This window comes from Arachis hypogaea, chromosome 8, assembly GCF_003086295.3.
Source record: "Arachis hypogaea cultivar Tifrunner chromosome 8, arahy.Tifrunner.gnm2.J5K5, whole genome shotgun sequence".
NCBI lineage: Eukaryota > Viridiplantae > Streptophyta > Magnoliopsida > Fabales > Fabaceae > Arachis > Arachis hypogaea.
Window position 1 is genome coordinate 35,727,815 of NC_092043.1, and position 8,057 is coordinate 35,735,871.

The following is an 8,057-nucleotide window of genomic DNA, read 5'->3' on the forward strand; positions in this document are numbered from 1 at the left end:
TTTCGGTATCTGGATTTTCTTGTTCGGAATCAGACGATGTATGACCATCTTCTGGTGAGTTGTCCGCCATTACTGGTTGATCTCTCGGGTCCCTGGCAACGACGCCAATGTTACGTTGGGTAACCGGAGATTAATGGGCTGGACTCGTTAGGTTGGCCCAATCGTCTGAGGAAGGAAGCCCTCGAGCGGGTTCGCGTCTCTGGGGCCTCCGTCCGACTTGTGAGTGTGAGAGAATGAGGGGGGTGGTACCTACAAAGACACTCCAATGCCTAAGTCAGCAAGGGTGTGAGCAGGTCTAAAGAGTATTGGGACTTAGAGATACCTGAGGGGTGTCAATGTATTTATAGTGGTGAACTAATAACCACCGTTAGAGTAGTTCCACCTTTTAAGGTGGATAACCATCCCTTTATTTTAGGGAGGTTGCGATATGGCTCCTGGAAGTGGGTTGAGAGATTTTAGGGGCAGTTATTATCTGCCAGCTAATCTAAATTCCGACTTCGTTGGAGCAAGTTGTGGGGAGCCGACTTCTTATGGAAAGGTCGGTGTACTGTGAGGCTCAACCCTGTGGGTTGGGCCTGTCGTTTGGACCTGGGCCTTAGCGTTAGGTCAGGGTATGAACAAGTAGTAATCACTTAATTTTGATCTCAAAAAAATTCAAATGAAACATTTTACTTCGTAATAAATTTTTATTCAGAAAATAAAAAAATTGATTTTTTTAAAATCAAATTTTTAATAAATTTTAGTATAAGATAATAAGAAAACCAACATACCCTATAGAAGCATTCATTCTAACAAATTTTAGAAAACAAAATTTTATTAAAAAGTAAAATATCCTATCAAAATTTTGGGATCAATTTAAATTTACAAAATATAAAGAAGACTGCGATGAGTAACTATTCTATTTAGCTTCTAAAATTTGAAGTCAGACTATAATCGTAATTTAAATTTGTCCCTAAATTTATATCCATTACTATTCCGGACGGCAAGTTAATTTGTTATGTTAGGTAAATCGAAATGAGGTCATTTTACATTGACATCTAATTTTTAATGAAATGACATCATTTCACATAAATGTTATTAAAATGTATCTCATTCTCACCGCTGGTGATAATAAAGTAATATATATTTTATTCTATATTACTGTGAAACGAGATCATTTATGTGAAAATTGAGTGTTAATATAAAAGAGGTCATTTTATTTTATCTAATGTGACAAATAAATGTGTAAGTGTGCAAATCATTTACTGAGAGAAACTGATGGATAAATGAATAACGCAACTTAAGATTATAAATTTAAAAAAGCATATATTCAAATAGATTTTTAAAAAATTTTGCGTGAGACGTTTTTGTTTTTAAAATTTTTTTATTGTATTTAAATTTTCTGAACTTTATAAAAATAGAATATATAAGTTTCTACTCTAGTGAGATTCTATCAATTTTATTTAGACTAATAAATTTTTAAAAAAATAATAAAAAAATTTATATATCTTATTTTTATAAAATTTAAAAATTTTAATATAATATTTTTTTAGACTAAAATATTGACACAAATTTTTAAAAAAATATATTTAAACATATACTTATTTAAAAATTAAATTCGGGTCAATTAAAATTTTGGAATTTGAGTTGGAATTCAAATATTAACTCCACCACAGTCATTGCGTCTAGCAAGATCGTTGACTTGTGAATCAATTAGTGTGAGTTTTCAATTTGATTCTTCTTCCCTTAGAACTTATTTGAAAATCTATAAATTAAAATTCATTCAATTTTTTTTTTGTTTTAAAACAAAAAAAACTTAAATTCCTTTAAAAATTTTAATTCTCACTTTTTTTTCTTATTTACAAATCAAACCAAAAATAATCTGATTTGGAAATTAATCCTCACACCAAATAAATTTAATATGTCAAGTATAAAAAATATTTCTATTTATATATTTTAATAATAAATAAATATTTAATAAAATAATTTTGTCAAAGAACAAAATTATAAAAAATAACTCTTATAAAAATATTCTAAATTAAAAAATTAAATTATATTCTATTAATATAATAAAATTATTGTAAATTATAGAATTAAATCTCAAATAAAAATAAATCCTAATTTAAAAAAAAAGAATTTTTTCATAACCTTCAAATAATTTCCAGTCGAGCTCTTATGCTGTCAACTGTTTTTCTTTGGAAAGTTGGAGCTGACAACATTTGCAATTTACAATAGAGCAGTAAAGAATGGGGTCGAAAGATCCAAGCGAGAAGGCGTGGGTTTGGAGACCCAAGTTTAAGGCCCTACTCTGTTGCTTGCAATCTCCTTCTCCCATGGATTCCAAGCTGCAAGATTCAGCTTGCAGTTCCACTCATCAGTCAACGGATCCCAACAGGAACAGGCGGTTATATAAGCACGATGTGTTTCTGAATTTCAGAGGCACCGACACCCGCAACAATTTCATCGATCATCTTTATCATAATCTCATCAGGAAAGGAGTTTTTGCCTTCAAGGACAACGAGAGGCTTCAGAAAGGGGAATCTATCTCTTCTCAGCTTCTGCAAGCCATCAGAGATTCCCGCGTTTCTATCATTGTCTTCTCACGTGATTATGCTGCCTCCACATGGTGCCTCGATGAAATGGCTACCATAGCTCAATGCAAGAAAGAGTTCGGACAGAAGGTTTTCTCCGTTTTCTATGATGTGGATCCTTCTGATGTTCGAAAGCAGAGTGGGGTGTACGGGGATGCTTTTGCTTCACATACAAAGAGGTTCCAAAAGGATCTTAGCAAGATTAAACGCTGGAAGAGAGCTATGACGGATTTGGCCAATTCTGCTGGATGGGATGTTAGAGATAAGTATGTATCATGTTTTAATTTATTATAGATGTTTGAATACTACATTGGTAAATTAGATAATTGAACTCAATTACTGCATAGAACAAGTAAATTGACCAAATCATGAATTGAAAATTAATTGGGACTTGATTTCTTTTTGTTGTAGTGGTTGATAGTTGATTTGAGTTGAAGTCCGTCAAGAATTAATTTGAAAAGCATGCATATTTTGTTCTGATTTTTCTGGAAAGAATTGGATTTTATACTATTAAGTCGCTTGAAATCAAAGAATTGAAGTCTAATTCTTGAATGAATAACATACCGTAGTACATGTGATGCTTTAGGGATTTTATTTTTCTTTTCTCTTTCAGGCCAGAATTCACAGAGATTGATAAAATCATTCAAAAGGTAATAAAAGAATTGGATCATAGATTTTCTGGGTTTGCTGATGATCTAGTAGGGATACAACCATGTGTAAAAGAATTAGAACAAGTTCTAAAGATAAACCCAAAGGACGAAGATGTTCGAGTTCTTGGAATCTGGGGAATGGGTGGAATAGGAAAGACAACTCTTGCCAGTGTCTTGTATGACAAAATCTCTTAGATGTTTGACGCACATTGCTTTATCGAGAATGTGAGCAAAAGTTATAGAGAGGGCAGTGCTATTTCCGTTCAAAGACAAATTCTTCGTCGAACTCTAGAGGAACAAGATCTAGATAAATATAGTCCTTCTGAAATAGCTGGGATAATCAGAAATAGGCTATCTTCCAGAAAGCTCCTTATAGTTCTTGATAATGTTGATGAAAGAGAACAATTAGATCAATTGGCTATAAATACTAAATTACTTGGAAGAGGAAGCAGAATAATCATAACGTCCAGGGATAAACATATTCTTGAAAGTTATGGAATAGATGCAATTCACAACGTTTCCTTATTGAATTCTCAAGATGCTTCAGAACTTTTTTTTAGAAAGGCCTTCAAAAGTGATCATCCTAGTAGCAGCACTTGTATGGAGCTAACTCCCATCATACTGGAATATGCTCAAGGTCTTCCATTAGCAATCAAAGTAGTGGGTTCTTTCTTGGACAAACGGAATGCTTCCCAATGGAGGGCTTATTTAGAAAGATTGAAGAAATATCCGGACAAAAAACTTACAGATGTGCTTCAAGTAAGTTTTGAAGACCTGCAAAATGATGATAAAGAAATATTTTTGCACATTGCTTGCTTTTTTAGATGAGACAGGGAAGATTATGTAAAGCGAATTCTAGCTACTTGTGACTACAACCTAACATTGGAATTCCAGTTCTAGAGGAGAGATCACTCATAACCATTAAGAACCAAGAGATTCATATGCATGACATGTTACAAGAATTGGGGAAGAAACTTGTTTGGGAAAGATATCCAGAAGAGCCAGCATTATGGAGCAGATTATGGCGTTGTAGCGATTTTGAAAATGCTCTGATGTCAGCTGAGACGGTAATGTTCTCAAATTTAATATTGTGAGTTTTTCCCATTTCCGTTAGAAATTTTAGAATAATACCCATATTTTTTTCTAAAGAATTTTTGCTAAGATATTTTAGTCTCCATAGAATTTTTGTTAGACTTTAGGTCTCACATTTGTAAGACAACTGACTCTTTTTCTTATTCTTCTCCGTGAGGGTTGCACAAGAGTGATCCTAAATTTCGTCTGGACCCAAACCGATTGGATCTGGTCCATCTGCACCTTTAATCTCTGTTCTTAATTAAGTTGGTGATGTTGTAGGATAGGTCCGTTGTGGATTGAGATCACCTGTTCCACTACCATGTTTTTATTCATGTCCCCCCAATAAAAATTAAACATGTCTCTATCTAAATTTTACTCATTATTAATTTAGTTAACAAGTGTTTAATTTTTATTAAGTAGGACATGAATAAAAATATGGTACTGGTCTAGTGGGTCAGGTAATATCAATCCATCGGTTGCTATCCATGCCGCAAAAGCGACATGCTTTCCTCCTTCTATTCGAAATCTCTTTTCTATTTCTTATCGCCCCATATGTGTTTAGGGGAGGTCTAATGGAGGATATTCATCATATTATCGACTTAATAATCAACTGAAAGTTCCATTGTTATTTTTCAGGGAACAAATCATGTCAAAGCCATAGTCTTAGATCAGAGAGAGGAGATGCCCGAGTGCAGTCAGTTGAGGATCAGAGGATTGTCAAAATTGAGGGATCTTAAATTGCTTATATTATACCATAAAAACTTTTTAGGAAGCCTTGATTTTCTTTCTCCTAATCTGCAGTATCTTGCTTGGCATGGCTATCCTTTCCCTTCTTTACCATCGTTTCAGCCTTATAGTAGGCTTGTTGAACTGAACCTGCCTTATAGCAATGTTAAACGACTATGGGAAGGCAACAAGGTAGTTATGACTTTTTCATCTGATTTTTAGTTTTTGGTTTAAGGAAACAATTTGATTAACTAATAATGATCTCAATTCTTTCTCAGAAAATATTGTTCTGCAAGAAATCAAACTTCTTTCTTAAAAAATAGAAAAAGAAAAAGAAAAAAAGGTACCTCTTAAATATGTTTAAAAAATGTGGCTCTGTTTTGAAATTTTTTGTAATTTAAGAGATTTTTTTTTACTCTATGATGTCATAGGAAACATAAATATTAAAATCAAATCAATCTACTAGAAAAGATCTTATTATGCTTAAAATGTTAAGAAACTCTTAAAAAGAATTTGATATAATGATAGGTTGATAGTGTAGAATATTTGTTCTTGTAAATAATGGTTCATGCGGTGGGCATTAATTTTACTTATATATGTATATGTAAAACATGTTTACGATGATGTAGAAATTATATCCAAAACTTTTCTTTTATAGCAAGCTAACCTCCATTTATTGATATATTATCCTTCACAGAATATCCCACACTTGGAAAAGGTGGACTTGAGCTACTCAGTGGATCTCATAGAGACACCAAATTTTGAATGGAACGCAAAACTTAAGCAACTAGATTTTACAGGGTGCACAAACCTGATCCACATTCATCCCTCAATTGGACTTCTTAACCAGCTTGCATACTTGAGTTTGCAAAACTGTAGCAGTTTGTCCAACCTCAATCTTGGCGATGATTGTAATTTAAGTTCTCTTAGAGTTCTATGCCTTTCTGGCTGCACAAACCTTAATAAGAGTCCAGATTTCACAGGGCTTTCAAATCTTGAGTACCTCGATCTTGAAAATTGTACAAGTTTATCCACAGTTCATGAATCTATTGGTGCTCTTGTAATGTTAAAGTTCTTGAGTTTGAGAGGCTGTATAATTATTTCTATGCCCAAAGAAGTCAACAATATGATATCTCTTCAAACCCTAGATTTAAGCCGCTGTCTACGACTGAGGTATCCCCTCGGACAGATTTATTCATCTTACCTAGAATCTTTGATATCTCTGGACCTTGGCACCTGCCATTTTATAGACAATATTCCTGATTCCATTGGAGTGTTGACTTGTTTAGAAAGATTAAACTTGGAGGAATGTCAGTGTAGTCATTTACCTGATACCATCAAGAAGCTTTCCAGACTGGCATATTTGAATTTGGCGGATTGCTCATATCTTGAAAGATTGCCTGAGCTCCCATTTGATAGTGCACCGTCAGGGGGAAGGTATTTTCAAACAGTATCTGCATCTCGTAACCATAGGTCGGGATTGTATGTTACAACCTACAATAAGGTTATGAAAAAAACCTTTAACTATATGCCGGCTGCGCTTTCATGGTTTGCTAGACTTGTTGAGGTAAGTATTCTCCATGCTTTCCTATTCGCTTTTTCACTAATATATCTCAATTTCCTTTGTTTTATGTGGAAGCAGCAATCCTGTCATTTCCGATGTGGGTTTGACATCATAATTCCTGAAAATGAGAGTAGTGGCATTCCAGGATGGTATTTTAATCATCAGTTTCAAGGTGGATCAACTGTAAGGGTAGCGGACTATGCTGATGCAGATGACAACTGGCTTGGATTTTCATTTTGTGTTACATTTGAGCATGTTAAAAATGATTGTGATTCATCTGAGCTGCTGCGTCATTTTTATCTTTCCTTTGAAAGTGAGCACACGGAAGAATATTTTGATATGCCTTCTTCAGTTGAAACTGATCGGGATATTGATGGAACACATGCTTGGATAATCTATATCTCTCGGGTGCATTGCCATTTTGTGAAAACAGGAGCCCGTATAAGATTTAAATCCTGCAAGGGAATGAAGTTGCACAAATGGGGGTTGCGCATGGTGTTCAAACAAGATATAGAGAAACTGAAGAGGAGGTTACAAAGAGTGGATAATAAAAAGCAGAGTCCTATCTCTGATTCTTCCAGACTGGTCGTCACTGAATGTGTTGATGAAGGCGGAAATAGCAGCTCGCAGTCCAAGATTATGCTTCCTTATAATTGGTTAGTTACCGACGAAGAAGAAAATGAGAAGATGGAGGCAAAGGCCAAAGAAGATAATCTCTCAAATTTGGGCTTTATATAGATACACACAGGCAATCTTAAAAATATACATCTTCAGCTTCCCCAAGGTAAATTATGCCTTCAATCATTCAAATTTTGTTCTTTTGATACCAAAGCTTTGCTCATATGGAGAGATAAAATAGGATCTGACATTGCCGATTGCTTAGCTTGCTGCTTCCATCTTCTGATCTGCCAAATGTATTGGCAAAAGTAATAGATGTCTATAATGTATTGTGACATTTTGATGTAATATATACACTGCATAGTGCATACACATTGTTTGTTAAATAGTACCCCCAATGCAACCAATGTCCTCATTAAGCTCGACCCTCTAACTACAGTAGCAAACAAATATGTTGTCAGGCCCATTTACAACAGTTACTTAATTTGTTCATCACTTCATCAACCCTTATTACTCAATTTACATTATTTCACAGCCATTGGAAATGATCACATTTAAACAGTGTTGCGTAGGTACAATCTTTATCGTGTGTCTCGAATTTTACCGATCCAAAAGAAATTTTAACTTGAGTGGACATGATGCCTCTGATCTGATGTAATCTGGTTCTTGTATTTATGGAATTCCAAGTTAACTGGAGTGTGATTCTCTGGCTGTTTTCGCAATCCTTAGAAAAAGAAACGAGTTTAAAAACCACTCTAATTCACCCATCAAGCAGATATATTACTGGAAAAGAAAGTCTTGGAGACTGGAAGTGTTACATATCTACCAGGAAGCCAACAGAAGTGCTGATTTAAT

At 34.3% G+C, this 8,057-nt stretch overlaps 1 pseudogene; it reads left to right on the plus strand.

The window, feature by feature from the left end:
• Positions 1-2,155: 2,155 nt before the first annotated feature.
• On the plus strand, positions 2,156-7,621 carry LOC112707227 (disease resistance protein RPV1-like; annotated as a pseudogene).
• The last annotated feature ends 436 nt before the right edge of the window (positions 7,622-8,057 follow it).